The sequence below is a fragment of the Atta colombica genome, unplaced genomic scaffold, assembly GCF_001594045.1.
Source record: "Atta colombica isolate Treedump-2 unplaced genomic scaffold, Acol1.0 scaffold12, whole genome shotgun sequence".
NCBI lineage: Eukaryota > Metazoa > Arthropoda > Insecta > Hymenoptera > Formicidae > Atta > Atta colombica.
Window position 1 is genome coordinate 5,081,458 of NW_017259206.1, and position 17,589 is coordinate 5,099,046.

Here is a 17,589-nt window from a genome sequence, read left to right on the forward strand (position 1 = left end):
TTAAAGAAACGAGAAAATGGAGAAATTTTTTTACCTCTAATTCTTTAAATTCAAAACCGATATTCAGTTTTAATAATTTATCTTCGTAATTCATAGTAGCGTCGCCATAACGCTTCAAGTTGGACAAATATTTCAATATTCCAGAGTGCAAAGAGAGGTCAACTTTGTATGGAACTGGTTCGACATACTTCGAAGTTTGTAGAAGATTCTTGCATAAAATTAAAATAAGCATATTATATCTTAAATAAAATCGTAATGTATAATTTCATTATCGTGATCGAACATTTTATCATCATTATATCAGAACATTATATCAGAAACCAAATCTAACGCAAAATTACATGGCGATGTGAGTAGTTGGGCGAGACGTATAAGATTTCGTTGCTTATCAGCTGCATTATCTCTATGCATACTTTAAAATAATAAGATATAACGCGAAACTAATGTGTACGCTTTCTCAACAATATTTAATAAACATTTAAATTATTTAATCGCTCGCCTGCAGTGGCGCGATTAAGTAATTAATTTACTTTTAAATGTGACATTACTTTTCAGATGAGTAAAACCTTTATTTAATTATAAATGAATTAATTATACTTCTATCAAATAATCAAATAGTTCAAAATATATATAAAGATGCTTGCAAACGTTGAAGTTATTAACTTTTGAGTTAAACTTTGAGTTATTAATCTTGGAATTGACGTAAAATTTTTAATGCAATTATTGATGTTGAGTTTGTAAGATCTATTTATTTTATCTATATTAATTAAAAGGCATTAATTAATTTCAAGGAAATAGACTGACGTAACAGAACGACGATAAAAATAATCTAAATTTGTAGATGTAGCATTAAAAGAATTGAATTCTTTGACATTTTTAAACAGATTTATAATGAGTGAGTCCCAACTAGACTTATTATCAGCTCTGGAGAATTAATATATAAATGTTAATATCGAAGGAAACTTTACAAGCAGTATTCCAGATTATTCCAGCAATATTGCAAAAACATTACAACAAATATTACAAATATTATTGTAAGCTTCTGTGCAATATGGATTTACAAGAGTACACAGAATATTATAAAATATGATTTAATCTTCTAAAAAATACTTGTTTCTCCTTTAATCCTCAATTTTTCTCGAAAAGCCTTTGAGATATATTCTCTTTATTTGAGATAGAGAGAGGAATTTATTCAATTTCATGGTAGTACCGTAAGATAAATGATTTAATTCGCGCCCGACGTGATACGGAAAGAACACTTGTGCTGAACAGCAGCATTGAACTTGAGCTCGAGCTTGCCTTCTACCTCGATCTACCAAGTAAAACCTTGGTTTCACTCTCTCGTTCAAGTTCAAAGGTATTGCGCGTCAGCCTTCGAAGCGTCAAAAATGAGATCAGCGAAAACGAAGCGAGGATTGACCTCGGTTCGACCGTGATCTACCTCGGTCCAAGGTCAACGCTCGAAAGTGTCATCCCGGGATACACTCTCGCTCTCGTCCAAGGCCCAACTCTTCGGTTTCGCTTTCTACGGCCCCGAGGTTAAGCAGTGCGCTCGCTTTCATATCGCGGCCCGTTGACCTCAAATCTCAGCTCTGACCCCGAAACCCAGCTTTCTCCCGAATTTCGAGGCAACCTCTCGCAATTGTAACGTACTGTAATAACGGATTCTTATGTAACTAGTTCCTCGATGGCATTATTCGACTAAATTCATGCTAAATTCAAGCTCACAGTGCATTATTGAATCTTTGTTTTGTGAAGATCTGTTGTAATGTGTTATGACATATTTGTTGTTTAATTAAACATAATTAATAATAAATAATCTCGCGATTTAACTATTCCTTTTATAAATTGAGTAAGAACGTTACGTACCATCAACAATTTTTTCATAATTGGAGGGAGGTTAAGGGGGTCCAGGCCATGATTGATTATAAATTGCGAAATTTGAGGAATAGAACGATCTATTAGAGCATTTAAGTTAGCACCCGCAAATCTCTCAGCAATATTCCTATAATTATTGAAAATTTATCTTGATTTAAAGTAGATTCTATTTTTAAATAATATTAAAAAGAAGTTAAATTGAAAAATGAAATAGGTTTTACATAATGAAACAAAAGAATTTACAAGCGAAGTATAAATAATTACTCTATATAACGTACATTTAGAAGATGTTTCTGAGATTTAAAATTGATTTTTTAAATTGATATCGAAAAATTAAAGATAAAGTTAAAATAACAACATTAAAAAGTTAAGATAAGTAATTTTTAATATGAGTAAAATGTTATCGCACACTTACAAAGTTCCTAGCTCGGCCGAAACCAAAGGAATAAGAATCAGAATATAAACAAGCTTCATGGCCATTGTAACGAGACTATTTCAAATTTCTATAGAAATTTCGCTTTATAAATTTCTCAAATAAATTTGATCAGATATCAAGCCCCACTCTTTCTATTAATCTTGTTGATGATCATCAATCAAAGGAATTATACACTTAGATTACGTTTTTATCATCAGCCATCAAGTTAATAATGAAGTATAAAAAATAAGAGGAAAAATCAATATTATCAGAAGTACTTAAAATATAAAATGAAAATATGAATCATGTTAAGGATTAAATAAAAGAAGCATGCAGGATTTATGCAGCGCAATACCACATATATATATATATATATATATTTAAAAAATCTTTCGTTATCGAATTAATGGTCAAACTATTAAATGTTCAATATTGTCGAATCTTGGTCATCAAATTGTCCGATTTGCTATATATAAGAATTACAATAATTTTTGTCGTTATTATATCGAGGATACAATTTTATGTTAAAAATAATGTTACTTATAAAGTCAAACAAGTTGTGCGAACCATGAGTAATATATTATATTATAAATTATTATTAAATTGTCCGATTTATTATTATTTAAAACAAATATAATGTGAGAAAATTGGTCAATATTAATATTTTTTTTTAATTAATTTAAACTTACATAACAAAAAGAACGAAACTTCTTACAAAAAAGCTGATGATTCGAGTAGACACATAATAAATTAAAAATTGTGCAAAGTACCAAAAAATAAAACATCAAAAAAGAAGCATTTTTAATAACTTATTAATGGGAAAATAATCTGACAATAACGTGTCATTTTGTAAATTTAAACCTCGTATCTATTTCCTCGTATCTATTTGTAAATCATCTCTGATAACAATCTTTTATTTAACATTTTTTTCTATATCTATAATATTTTTAATTCAGTTTTCGTTGTTACATTCAAAATTGAGTTTGAAGTCGCTGTGTAGACACACAATTTCCAGACTAAGTTCAATTTAATATAATTTAAGTTTCTTGAGATATATGTTTGAAATTAAATTTGGGATTGATTTAACATACTTGCGTTTATTTGCACAACGATCGTTACAAGAATGCATGCAAGAAAATTTATGTAAAATTCGGTAACGAAAGATTATTAATATATATATTGTTACGTAAATCCTGCGGATAGTGTATATTTATTCCTTTTATTTATTGCTTGTATTTGTTAACCACTTTTTATATATTTATTTATAAATCATGTCGCAATACAAAACGCAGCTTTCCTGCATTTTATATCGATATATGAAATAGCAACATATATATCGTCTGATCTGAATATTATCTAATCTGAATATCATGTAAACATGGATTGTTAGTCGTTAAAACAAAATAGCGGAATTGAAAAATAACGCACTTGTAATTTGTAACGCCGTTATCATTAATTTACTCGTTTTTTGTAACGATCATTACTTACTTTTATATATAATGGTAACATTGTTACATTTTTTTTATTCTAATAATAATAAAGAATTTACTTTTACTGTTATTATAATTTCCAGTTATTTTTATTCAGTGGAGCGCATTATTTTTCATTAGGTAGAAATTTAACTTTTAAATAGAATTAATTTAATTTATTGAAAAGTATTTTGTATTTTATATCTTAAGGTATATTTTAATAGTCAAAGTCAATACTAAAAATCTATAATAATGTGAATTATAAATTTTCAGTATTGACAATAAATATTGGAATACATTCTAAAGACATTAATGTTTTAGCATCTTAAGCTATCTTAAGACATTGTTTTTTTATTTAAGATAATCTCGAAATAAAAACAAACTATAAGAATACCGGTCATTATTTCTAATTAACGATCAGATAAAGTCGATCTCTACCTAGAGATTTTTCAATGTTTGTTATCGACGCAGAATTGACTTCGTTACGTGGCGCTCTCTATATTGTAAAACTCAATTAATATAACATTGCAAAATTTAATTAAATTAATATTTCATGAATTTTTTTTTTGATCATCATTCGATTGCGAGAAAACAAGAAATTGGAACACAAATTGCATCATAATTCCACGAATACTAATTTAAAAATAAATCAAAGAAACGTTTTATTTAAATTTTATTACTTTTTGATTTTATTAAAATGATTTGATTTTATAATTTACATTATAGCAAAATATTATAGAAATAAAAAGTAATAAATATAAACATCAAATTAATGATAATGAAATTATATTATGTATAAATGACTATACATATAATAATTTAAACAATAAGATAATAGAATAGAAATTAAATAATCTTTTAACTTATAGAAATTTAATTAATTTCATAGATTAAAAATGTTTGGTTAATTTTTATCAAAATATAAAAACTTTAAATGCGACGTTATCAAATATTTTTACAAAATTAAAAGATTATTTAATTTCTCACTTTTTCACTTTTTACCATTTAAATTATTATATGGATATTTATTTGCATGATAATTTTTTCTTTATATCATCCATTCATCATATTTATTATTTCTAATTTCTAGATTATTTTGCAATAAAAATTGTAAACAATCGTGCATATTTACCAGAGCAAATAGAATATGTAAATTAATTTCTTGCTAAATGACTTATTTCTTAGTACCAGAAGGAACAAGCAATGTAATGAACAATAATTTTGTCGTCGTTTATATCTTAGATGTTATTCAAATTTGTTAAAAACACTTTTTATCTCTTTCTACATATCCATCATTTTTATTGATTTTTAAATTCCTGGCACTATGACGCACCGGAAAATAAGTCACGAGTTGAAAAACAAGCTTGTTTGTCGGCCCTGGCAAATTCGTCCTCGACGAATCGTTTACGATGGACCAATCGCAGTTCGAGGAAAAGTGGGTGTATATCGTGACGTATATCTTTACTACTACACTTCAATTACGAAATCTGATGCGTAAGAGCACGCGCACACCACGATTACACTTCGATGTAACTAAATAAACAACTGTAAAGCTATCTAAATAAGTCGTAGCATACAAAAAGCATTTGCACTCGTATTCGCAACAGCCAATCAGAAGCGTCAATGATACTAATGACAGCTTTTAATTTGCTATCGCAAATGCGTTTTGTTGTTGCGACTTATCTGTTGTATATTTACCGTATTATAATAAAGAGCGGTACTTCTCGATTCGATTGACGACATCGTCACCTCGCTCTACACTGTCATATCTCTAAAGATATACAGAAAGATATTATTACGCAATGTACTTAGAAGCCTGTTTAATCATCATCTTGTGTATTTTTTACTTCTAAAACTTTATTATCTTAATAAAATTCTTAAGTACTAATATTAAATTTTAATTAAATGATATTTTCTTGCATCAGAAGCAAGATACTTCATATTAAATTAAAATCTTAATAAAAATTATTAACTTTTAAAATTAATATGTTAAAAAAAATCTAACAATAGCTATCAAATGCTGAGTAAAATAATTTCACTCAAATTATTATTATATTGTATTTGGTTAATATAATAAAATATAATTTTTCTAAATATTTAATAAGTTACTAAACATAATATAATAATATAACAAATCGTTTAGTAATAATTGTTAAATTTTTTTTTTAAAGAAAAATAAAAAATATTTTTGATCACATCACTGAACATTTGATTGAAATTATTTCACTCCATACTTTTCAGTGTAGACATTACCAAATAAAAAAAAATTCCTTTAAATTAACGAACGCTTTAAATACTTCGTAATAACAAGTCTCGTCTCAATTTCTCTTTTCCTTTTTGGACAGAAAGAGAAATAGTTAGCGTAATGGCGTACGTATTTCCTAAAGGATAATTGTTCGAGTAACGCCAGAGGAATTCGTTTGGATAATCGAGTGCTTCATTGTACGAATCGTGGATTACCGCAACACAGATAGCAAAGAGGCAGAAGAGTGCATTGCTTTCTCCTTCTGTGCGGTTGAACGATTGAGGTCGTTTGAAGAGAAACCCGCGGGCAGCGCGTTCTTGTTACTCCATTTTCGCCTTTGGAGGAACTCCTATTGCTTGCCGTTTTTATCTGCACATAAAAGCCGCGGATACATGGTGGCTAGTAATTGCACTCGCCATATCCAGGGTCGGTGACCTCGCAACGACCGTGACGTAAGGCAGACCATCTGCTATCGCGGAAAGGGATATCGCGAGAAAGTTTAGAGACTGCACCGCCAACGCAAGGGGAAGCTGTACAGATGAGAGATTCGGGATAGAAGATTGACAAACGTGAGCAGGATTGTCGTTGACGCGTATAAGGGCATATTGTAGAAAATTATATAGTGAAAGAAATGTTTTGGGGAGTACAATTATTTATTTTGTTGATATGTGATTAACAAAAACTTTCTCACTTTTTTATTTAAAAATTGTATTGTCTTAATCAAAATTGGATTAGAGTAAAAGTAACTAAAATTGTGTTGTGTTCTAATCAAAATTTAGTTTAAACAAATTTTGATTAGATTTTGATTAGCACGATTTTTAAATAAAAAAAATAAGAAAATTTATTTTAGTCATATCAACAAAATAAATGATTATCGAATATTTCTCTCAGTGTATTTAGCAGAAAACCAAAAATTTTAAAAAATATAAAAGATTTAATAATCTTGAATTCAGAAACGTGGAAAAATTAAGCGCCAAATGTATACGGAAAGATTGATTTGTGTATTCAAAAATTTAGCTAAATCTCTGAGAAAATCTTGTCATCAAAATAATTATATAGGATACTTAAGCTTAACGTAATGCTGTAAAAATTTTAACATTCTGACAATCAGCTTAATCGTCCTACAGAATTATTTTGATGATACTGCAGCAAAACCGTCTTTCCATGTATATTTTTCGTCATATATGATATCTTAAGTACATTATAAGATAAAAATATTTAACATGAACGATAAAATCCTATTGTATTTTTATTCAATTGTATTGAGTTGGCAAAAAAATAATTGTGTTTTTTTAAAAGGCATCTATCAGTAAAAATTACCAAACTTATATAAACTTAACTCATATAAACTTAAAAAATGTGGTAAACTTTTAAAAGTAAAGATTTCAAGTTTTAAAACCAATTACTTTCTTACCAACCAATATAAACATATCTTGATAGAGTAAAGTTTCAGCTTTAAGAATCTCTTTTTTAAATTACGATACGACAATTTTTAACGGAGTTATGAGCAATTAAAGTCAAAATGATCCTTTTATTTAATTTGGCGATAATTCAGTAACCAAAAATTGTAGGAATATTTAAAAAAAACGATTTTGTAGAGAAAGTATCAAGCTTTCGATAGGTAGTCGAAAATTTTCTCAAATTTATTTTGAGCACGTTACAAACTCACAAAGTGAGAAGAAAATTTTTCGAAAATCGATCTTTCCGTATACATTTAGAGTTTAATTTTTCCGCATTTCTGATTTCAAGATTATTAAATCTTTTATATTTTTTCTAAATTTTTGGTTTTCTGCTAAATACACTGAGAGAAATGTTCAATAAAAAAAAAATCAAATTCATATAAACTTAAAAAATATGGTAAACTTTAAAAAGTAAAGATTTCAAACTTTAAAAAATCCCTTTTTTTAAATTTCATTTATTATTGACGAAGATATTGTATATACAACTTTGAGCTAAAACAACGCATTTACTTCCTTGTCAACCCAATATTTTCTGAGAATGGCACTTTGATATTTTGTACGATGATCAATGATCAAGTTGAATGGCTCTCTACGTATATATCAGCCAACATGTCAAAATCTTAATTAGTTCGATAATCAACAACTCCATTAGCTGTTTTTAATATGCCACGTACTTAAACTATTTGTTTCACTTACAATTTTAAATCGTTTACTGAATTAATGTCGGTTACACATTTTTATACAATAAATTTGTAAAGAGAAGAAATATTTGTAGATATACCTTGTTTTTCGAACCGGTTTGAAAGTTATTGAGTATGAACAAATGTGTATGTAAGACAGTGCTGCTTTTTTCTTATATTATATGATTTGTATTACGTAGCAGAAATTATAACGAGTCAACAATACCCGTACGTTTTCTTGTTATGAACCGACGAGCAGGATATACGTAGCTCTCATCGTGTTGACTATACAATAGCAGATAACACGCGATTGCTTTGTTCAACTTTGTGCGTCATATGGATAAAAGTATAATGGCAATTCTTGAGAGGCAATTCTCTATATTCGTCCCTGAATTGATAAACAAAGCGAAGTACTATCTCGATTTATTATTGTGACTATGATAGTAAATTAATAGATATGTAAATAGACAATTTTTTAATATAATTTTTGCAATTTTCTTTTCAATATTTTACAGAGCCGTTACTCGTATTTGTAACGAACTAGAATCAATATTTGTCTCTAGAGTCACGAATATTTATTCCGATAAATGAAAACAGTGCCAAGAGCGCTTAGCACTCTTGTGAAATAATTGAAACAAAACAATATTGCAACAATAATATCACAAGTTATGCTAATTTCTAAAAATAGTAATTATATAAACATATGACCTTGTATAAGACACGTAATTAAGGATGTTTTGACTATACAATTAGCTAAAAATATTAATCAAACAATCAGCCAAAAAAAAGTTAATATAAAAAAATTTTGATGCTACTAGCCCGTGAATACGTCCTAAAATTAATTGCAAAAAAAAATAAAGCAACAAATAATTTGACTTATAATGCAGCAAAATAATCATATTTTGTTGCTGCACATAGTTTTAGTAGGCCAATAATTTTTAAAGGAATAAGTAGTCCAAATCTTTCAATAATTATTTATTATTATAGTTATTATAATATATAGTATTATAGTATATAAAATTTGATTTAATTTTTAATGTTATTTCTTCACCAAATTTGCAAATATTATGATATTACAAAACGATTTTGTATATTATATTACATATTTTACATAAAAATAGAGACAAACAAATAACTTTTAAATCAATGAGAGAATTTTATTCAAATTTTACACAAATATTTAAAAGTAATAATAGAACAATCTGAAATTTTTATATATTTAATGTTTTGAAATTTGACACACATATACATCCTTAAATAAATATGTTTTTTAACGATTATCGTAAAAAGAAACTTTCACCTCGTTATATTATATAATATACATGCAATGTGACATTACTGCAAAAATGCGCGGTGAACAGGTCTTATATCATTGTTTCGTAATAATTAAAATTTTTTCTTCTTTTTTCTATTTCAAGCTGAATATTAAACAATATGCGTTCTTTATATGCGTTCTTGAAATTCATCAGTCGAAAATAGTATTTCACAAGTTAACAATTTTGTATCGTCTATATTACGACATTAAAATGAGCTGATATGTGTGAAAACGAGTCAATCTTTAAATACGACTTGATCTTTAAATACGAATAAGAAGAAAACAAAAAAAAATTTAATTAGCTGCTTTCATGATTTGAAAATTAGTTGAAATATTAATCATATTTCGCATTATTAAAAATAATTTAAACGATAAATCAAGACATTATGAAATATTTTTTTATTCATGTCATTAATTGTGTTACAGTTTGCGCTGACTATAAGTTTAAATCGTTAAGTTCTTCGATACGTATTAAAATTCAAACTTTTAAATTAGATTAAATTATTAATAAGATAATTAATAATAAATGTGTTTTTAAAAATATATTTTAAAAGATAAATGTTATTTGAATAAAAATTTCTTTTAAAATATTTTATATATATTTTAAAGAAGAATTGTCTGAAAAATTATTTCAAACTATTTTATGTTTTAAAAGATAATTATTATTTTATTACATTGTATATTTTTGAGAGAAAAATCAAGAAATAAATGACAAAACACAAGTTATCATGTCGTGTCATTAATGATAATAGTTCTAATAAAAAAAGTCTATGTCACAATAAATACATTCCCCCATTCAAGACCTATTCGAACGTTATCACGTGGTTTTAAAAAATTACGCTGATTTGTTAGATGGGGGAGCATAAGTACACCTCCGAGGTCGAGTCTTTGTTGTCGCACAATAATTAACTAATTGCTGATAGCGTGAGTCTCACAAAAATTGTTTTTTCGACACGTGGTCAATCGCGAGATATGGCTCGTCGCAAATCTTCACACATTTTGGTTTCTTTGGTCTCCTACATTGCGGCAAAAGAGGCTCGCTGGTCCGACACGTTAACGACCAATCACCAAGCTCCTCCTCATACGAAACACATCGCGTGGTCTCACCAGTCGCACGTACACTCAGAAAGTGCGTATACACGCATGTTTCTTGTATAGAATGACGTGATCATTTGTGAATACATACAACTTTATGTAACCCTGGATAGATAATCTGTAGTGTAAAACGAATATGATATTATTGATTATCACACAGTAAAAAATATTTTATACTTAAAATCGATCTTTGTTAAAATTTGCGTGTATTGAATTTTTAACCTAATATTAATTTAACATAATACAATTATGTAATTTATAAGTAAATAGACAAATAATAGAAATGATGTAATTAAAAAAAATAAATTGTAAGATAAATGAATTAATTTAATAATAATTATAAATATTGATTTTACTGAAAAAATATATTTCCAAATTATATTAAAATATTTACATTTTTGTGTTAATTTTTACATAATATTTATGTTACGTTTTAACCTATTCATTTGTTCTAAATACAGAATGGATTGTTTGAAAGTGTTAAATTTAATACAAATTTTGATGTGTAGAAAAGCACGGAAGTTATTTAAAACTCTATTGATTGAAAGATAAAGAAAGTAAAAAAAAAAGGAATTTTTAATCATTTTTAAATATTTTTTACTTAGTGTTGTAATGATAAAAATAGGGAAAATTGACTGTGTGTTAATGTAATAATTATTTACTATAATAATTATTTAATTACATATTTAAAAAAAAATAAATTATTGCGCCTTATATGTGTACATATTTTTTTCAAGTAATTTGAAACGTTGCTATTTTGAAACAAAAGAAACAGATCTTATCTATAAATCATTTCGATTGTTTGCTATCTTTAATTTTAACGGCTGGTTTAAATTCTTTCTGTACACCCAGTACATAACAAACATATATTCCTAGACAGTTTTCGTCATGACGATAAACTTCGGACCGCGGTCGCCTGTAGTTTCAGTTTGTTTCAGTCGATCGTACAAGTCGGACGTGTTTATGCACCGCTCGCGCTCCTTCGCACGCAACGTCAGTTACACGTACACGCACACATTTGCACACGTATGTAGACCGATACCACAACTGATTCGTGACGATATAAACTTCGAAGTCGCTTTTCCAATCAAATGCAACCGCTCGAACACGTTGGACGTGTTTAAAAAAAAGCTCTCGCAAATCGCAAGAGTGTTCATTCAAGCCTCTTCGCGTCACGTGCTGGCTGAGGAACGTTCATTTGTGTCATTCTTCGATATCTTTTTGTTTTTCTCGAGGTGAGTAATGTAACATTTTCGTCATCTTGCGAAAGATTATTGATTATATGGATATAGCAGTCTGCTGTTTGCGATATCCTAATTGCTTTTCTAATAAAGTTTAGAAGGTATCCCTCAGAATTAATCCTCCTTTGGTAAGGTGTCCTTTACAGAAATTCAATTTAAAACCAGTCAATTTAATATTGGAAATTATTTGCATCTCTCAGAATTAATCCTCCTTTACTAAAGTGTCCCTTCAGAGAAATTCAATTTAATACTGATTAATTTAATATTGGAAATTACTTTTTAAGTATTAAAAGCACTTAACAATGTCTTTAATATTCAAAGTAAGTGATTAATCATTATCTTTTATTATCTATTAAATTTTTATAAAGGGCGTTGGATGCGACCTTTGGCTTCATCAGTTTTATATATTGTAATAATGCGTCGTTTAATAAAGGAAGAAGTTTTATGATTGGGTAAAGCGAAGTAATTTGGATAGGTTAACAGAAATTTTCAAATTGTTTAAAAAATTGAAATTGCTTAATGTATTCAATTGCATCAATAGTGTATGTTTTGTATGTTTGATTGAATACATGCTAATTCAAATCCAAATTATCCTGATTTATCCTATATGTTTATTATTTACTTCTTTTTACCCATTTTGTTACATTGATTAAATGGAAAATTAATAATAAGTCAATAAAATTGACTTTTTTGATTTTTTTGAAAATTCACTTTAGGAGCACAACGAAAAAAAATCAAAGTTCATAGTGTTTGAAATAACTTTGATCTTTTCTAGTTTCTCGAAAGAAATAATGTAATAATTAAATTTTTTAATTTGTACAAATAGGGTAAATTGTGTAATAAGAAGTTTTATTGTTTTATGGCTTCTTATATTTTATAATATTGAACATTATCGATAAAAAAATTTGTGAAATTTATTCGCGTTATAATAATACTTCAGAATAAAATTGTTTACATAGTTGAATAACAATTTGCATATATCTACATATTTAATGCCAATTATTAGAAACAAAGATCATTTATTCATCGTTTCCGAACCGAGAATCGTTGCAGGCAAATGTTAATTAACTAAAGACAAAGTGTTTTTTTTTTAAGTACCTATTTATTTAAGTATCTAGAAATTCTTCAAATATATTCATCCACTTCTGAATTCTACAAATACAAAATCATTTGCATTATATTTTTGCATTCGTATCCACTTTAGACTTTTAAAAAATATTTCTCTTCACAACGTGATTATGAAATATAATCCGATTAAAATCAATATTTATAATTAGCATTACGAAAAAAATTTTTCTATCAAGTGTAATGGATAAAATTAAACACTGTCAAAAATTTCTGAAGTCCCAAAAGAGAGATTTATTAGAAAGAGTTATGCGAATGTTCACAAAATTATGCATATATCATACAACTTGCCCATAGCCACTGTACGCAATTCATCGTGTCAATCTGACTGAGCTTTGAGCTCGCGGAAGCTAGTCGTTCTCATTTCGATGGCACTCAAAGTACGCACTCGAAACTCGTTAACGCCAATGGAAAGCACATGAGTCAGTGAGGGAAAACATGTTTGTACTTTGCTGCATAATCATTGATGTTGACTATCTTGTTGATCATTTAGCTTTTATAATAGATTACGACGCAAGTGTAAAATTGTACGCAATAAAAATGTGTTTACGAGTTTTTTTTGTACCTGTATCAAGATGTTAAAATAATTACTATATATATTCAACGATAAACACGAGCAAAATATTTTTTAATAGTTGAATATCTCAGAATTGAAGCGAGTATTCAAATACTTGAAAATTTTAATTTCTCTTGTTTATTACATTCTATAGCGAAAAATTTACGTTTGATTTTTTAAATCAATAAAAATTTATTAAATTAGGTCATTATATTATTAAATATTTCATTAAAATTTCAATAAATAAATAAATTGTATATTTCCTGGCTGTAATTCTTTGATAACGTTACACGAATCTTATTTGATATTGATCGTAATGTAGTAATGAGATTCACAGCACGCTAGGAAAAATAATGAATATGATGTAGATGAAAAGCCTTCTAGAAAATTTTCTTGCATGCTCTCATTGCATAATGCCTTCATTGCCTGCACATATGATAATGGCTTCGAGGTAACTATCTTCATGTTTCCTGCGCTTTGATCTTTCTAAGAGCGCTGAATCAACAAAGCTCAAAGCTATCACGAGTGACATGCCAAAGAATTTTACATTCTACACATTCTAAGAAATCACGAAAATATTTATTTTTTATACAAGTAAAAGATGGTGTTTACAAAAGTACAAAGTTTGTTTTTCTTCATAAAAAAAATAGAGAACTGTTCAAAATGAATTGATATTGCTTTTGTGAATGACGCATTTGATATGTGTAATTTGATTGTTTTACTGGTCGCTTAATTTTGCGAACAAAGAATTCAAAATTTTAAGTCTTAAAATAAAGGAAAAATAAAACAAAGAAGAAAAAGATAAGAGAAGCTAAATAATGCTAAAGTCTTGAAATTCTCTGTTATTGGACACTAAGGTTGCGATTCAAGCTCATTACTGCTATTGAAATCATTTCATCCTTGTTCATTAAATATTAAACAAGGACAAATGATGTTCACGAGCGTTGTGGGTGTGAATCGGATCACAGCTTCAAAGTGTACAATGTACACTATCATCGTCTAAAATAGTCATTACAAATTTCGAAATATTTTATTTATACTAAATTTTGAGAAATATTTAGTGTCCAATTTAAAATAAGGTAAATATTCGCTAATATCTTGAAACACTCTTAATTATTAAATACTAAGTAAATTCAATATTTAAGTATTTCGAAATTTAGACAATGACTAGCATAAATATATACACTACTCTTCGATCTTTTATCCCTAAAATCTTTTTAACATTTATTTATTTTATATTAATCGTTCAAAAAAGCCGTTCAAATTCGATATTTTACTAAATTTTGAAATTTTAGTATTTAATAATTAAAAATGAATTTTAAGATTTTGATATTTAATCTATTTTATTTTTTTCTTTTATTTTCTTCGTATTTTTATTTGAAGATTTAAAATTTTTGTATTCTTCGTTTGCGAAATTGATAATTTTGGGATGTTCTTACTGTAAAGACACTCGAAAATAAATGCCACATCACAATTGTGTGTTCAGTGCCAGGTCCATGGTCAAAGAAATTCACCTGGACGAAGGCCAGTCGCCATCGTCTCTGCCTCATTCGGATATTCTACTTTTGAAATCGTAGATCGGTGATGTCGGTCGCACGCGAATCCATTTCAATCTCAAAACAGCGGATCACGAGACTATTTTCTTTCATTTCCGCGTTGGTGTACCGCATCAACAACATAAGTTCTCTTTTAGCGAGAAATAGTTTCAAAGTATAAAGGTGAGATAAACTGTAGAGTTAGATGAAGTATATAATTTGAAATCACGTGAAACTGAATAACCTAGATTTATAGACGAGAAATATGTTGATTTGCCATTTGCAAAAAAATTTTCGCGTGATTTTGACATTAATAAAACGAGATAAGAATATGAGGAATAGAGAGAAAAACTCATACCTTTAATTTTCTCAAGAAATGAAGCAACTGCACACTCGGTAATTATATTTAATTACCGAGTATTATTAAATACATGATTAGCATCAACTGGATTTTCGCAATATTAATGTTAGAAAGCTACATTATCGCTATAATTTCACGGACAAATTGGAAGCTAATTTCGCGCACTCGCTACGCACGCAACTTATTATCATTTTCAAGATTTTTGCGAAAATCACGAAAGCAACAATTTAATTGTTTTTACGCTTATTGCGAATAGTGCAATTTTTAGCAGTGGACTAGACAGAGAAGTGTAGCTAACCGCTCGCGGTTATTTCACAATTAAATAACTTTCGCCGCTAATAGCCTCTTTGTCTTTCTCATGCGCGAGGCAATCGCGCGTAAATTGCAAATGCCATGTCGAATAAAATTACATAACGTGCATGCCACGAACAAATTGAGGAATCGATGAATTATCCAAAAAATCGAATGTGGTCGTTGTTTGGAAAATTAACCTGTCGAAAACCCACTCTGTCTGCCGACGATAATTTCCCCGCGTGCGACGTATATATGTACACGTGATACGAATGATGATTAATCGCGAGAGATACCGACGGCACAGTTAATCACCAGTGCATGCTTGTCGAGTGATTGCACAGGGCAACGGTCGATGGAATTAATTTCGCGATCTCGACAGAGGTATCTTAATTAAAACCATGTTTTGCAACTGTACTGCGATTGTAATCTACAAATAATAAGAGAGTTTTACAAATAATAACAGAGCTGTAAATTTTATGATCGGGGATTTCTAATAGCAGTTTACTTTTCCGTAAGAATGTTTTGAGTTTTAGGATTAAAATCTGTAGATTGTTTAATGTAATTACTACTATTTCTTAAGTAAGATTTCTTAGGTTATTTGTATTAGCAAGAGAAAGATATAAACTTGAATTCGACATTTGTTATGTTGATTTGCGATTATACAAGCGGGACTTTGATCAGTTTTGAACAAATGATGATTCACAGTATATTATAGATAAAAAGCATTTATATCTACCTCATATTTGTCAGAAAAATTACAAAGTCATTCTTTCATGAAAATAACTTCCGCAAAAAGTTTTGTTTGTTAATTTTTTCTTGAATTCTCAAATAATGAATTTAACAAAATTATTGTTATAAATTTATTCTGTTTATGTATCTTAATTTATAGATAAACGTTACTTGTAATAATGTTTATGATAAAACAACAATTAGAGTTGTTTGAAAATATCTCATTCAAGTGACAATAACTTAAAAATGATTTGTCACAACGATGACGCACATCAGTACATCGAAGATAAAAAGCACTTATTTTTATATTACGTGTTTGACAGAAAAATTACAATGTTATTCTTCTATAAAAATCTTTTTTGCCAAAAAGTCTGCTTCTTAATATTCTTGATTTTTTTTAAATTTTAAAACAATGAATTTATAAAATTTATTTTTATAAATTTATTCTGTTTATTCATTTTAATTTATAAATAATGCTATTTTTATTGTGTCAGCATTGCAGTAAATAATATTTATGATAAAACAACTATCAGAATCATTTGAAAACAGCTCATTCAATGATGGTGATTATTCAAGAATAATTTATCACGTACAAGACTTCAAGGTTTCGCGTTTTGTCTCGCTAGAGTTTTGGCTGTTTGCCGATAGAAGGCTTCGGAAAGTTATATTTGCAATATATTTGCAATTTACACAGACAGAAGAGGTTATATAATAAAATTGTCGAGAAACAGTTCAATGCTTTCTGTGCAAGTAAAAGAAAATATCAGAGGATGCAAGTATCAGCCATAGAGAGCCGTATCAGCTGATACCGCGGCGAAAAGTTCGCATCCTTTCGACAATTCGTTTGACGAGAACAAACGCTTGTCTTTACCATTTTTACTTTAGTAGACATGACAGCGTATTCCGTTAGGCGATCGTCCAAATATCTAAATTTGCATTTCGTCTCGTTTCGAGAAGAGTGCGAATTACATTTCTTCAATTGTATATTTAATGTATAATTACTCGCGTAGGCATAACAAACTACATAGCAATAATGTTACAATTGTTTCATTATCTTACTTCGTTATCTTACGAACAATGGCGAATTTTAACATGTTAAGCCTAAGATATAATGTATCATATATTTTTAAATTCTTTATAAATAATAACATAAATTGCATGAAAAAAAAATATATATATATATATATTTTT

General features: G+C 28.1%; 1 protein-coding gene across 4 annotated transcripts in view; it reads left to right on the forward strand.

The window, feature by feature from the left end:
- The first annotated feature begins 11,462 nt into the window (after positions 1–11,462).
- LOC108694491 (phosphatidate phosphatase LPIN2) overlaps positions 11,463–17,589 on the forward strand; it is a 21,635-nt gene continuing 15,508 nt past the window's right edge. For all 4 annotated transcript variants that reach the window (XR_001932085.1, XM_018204041.1, XM_018204043.1 and 1 more), the window contains exon 1: positions 11,463–11,792. The gene's annotated coding sequence lies outside the window, so the exon portion shown is untranslated. The remainder of the gene's footprint in view (positions 11,793–17,589) is intronic.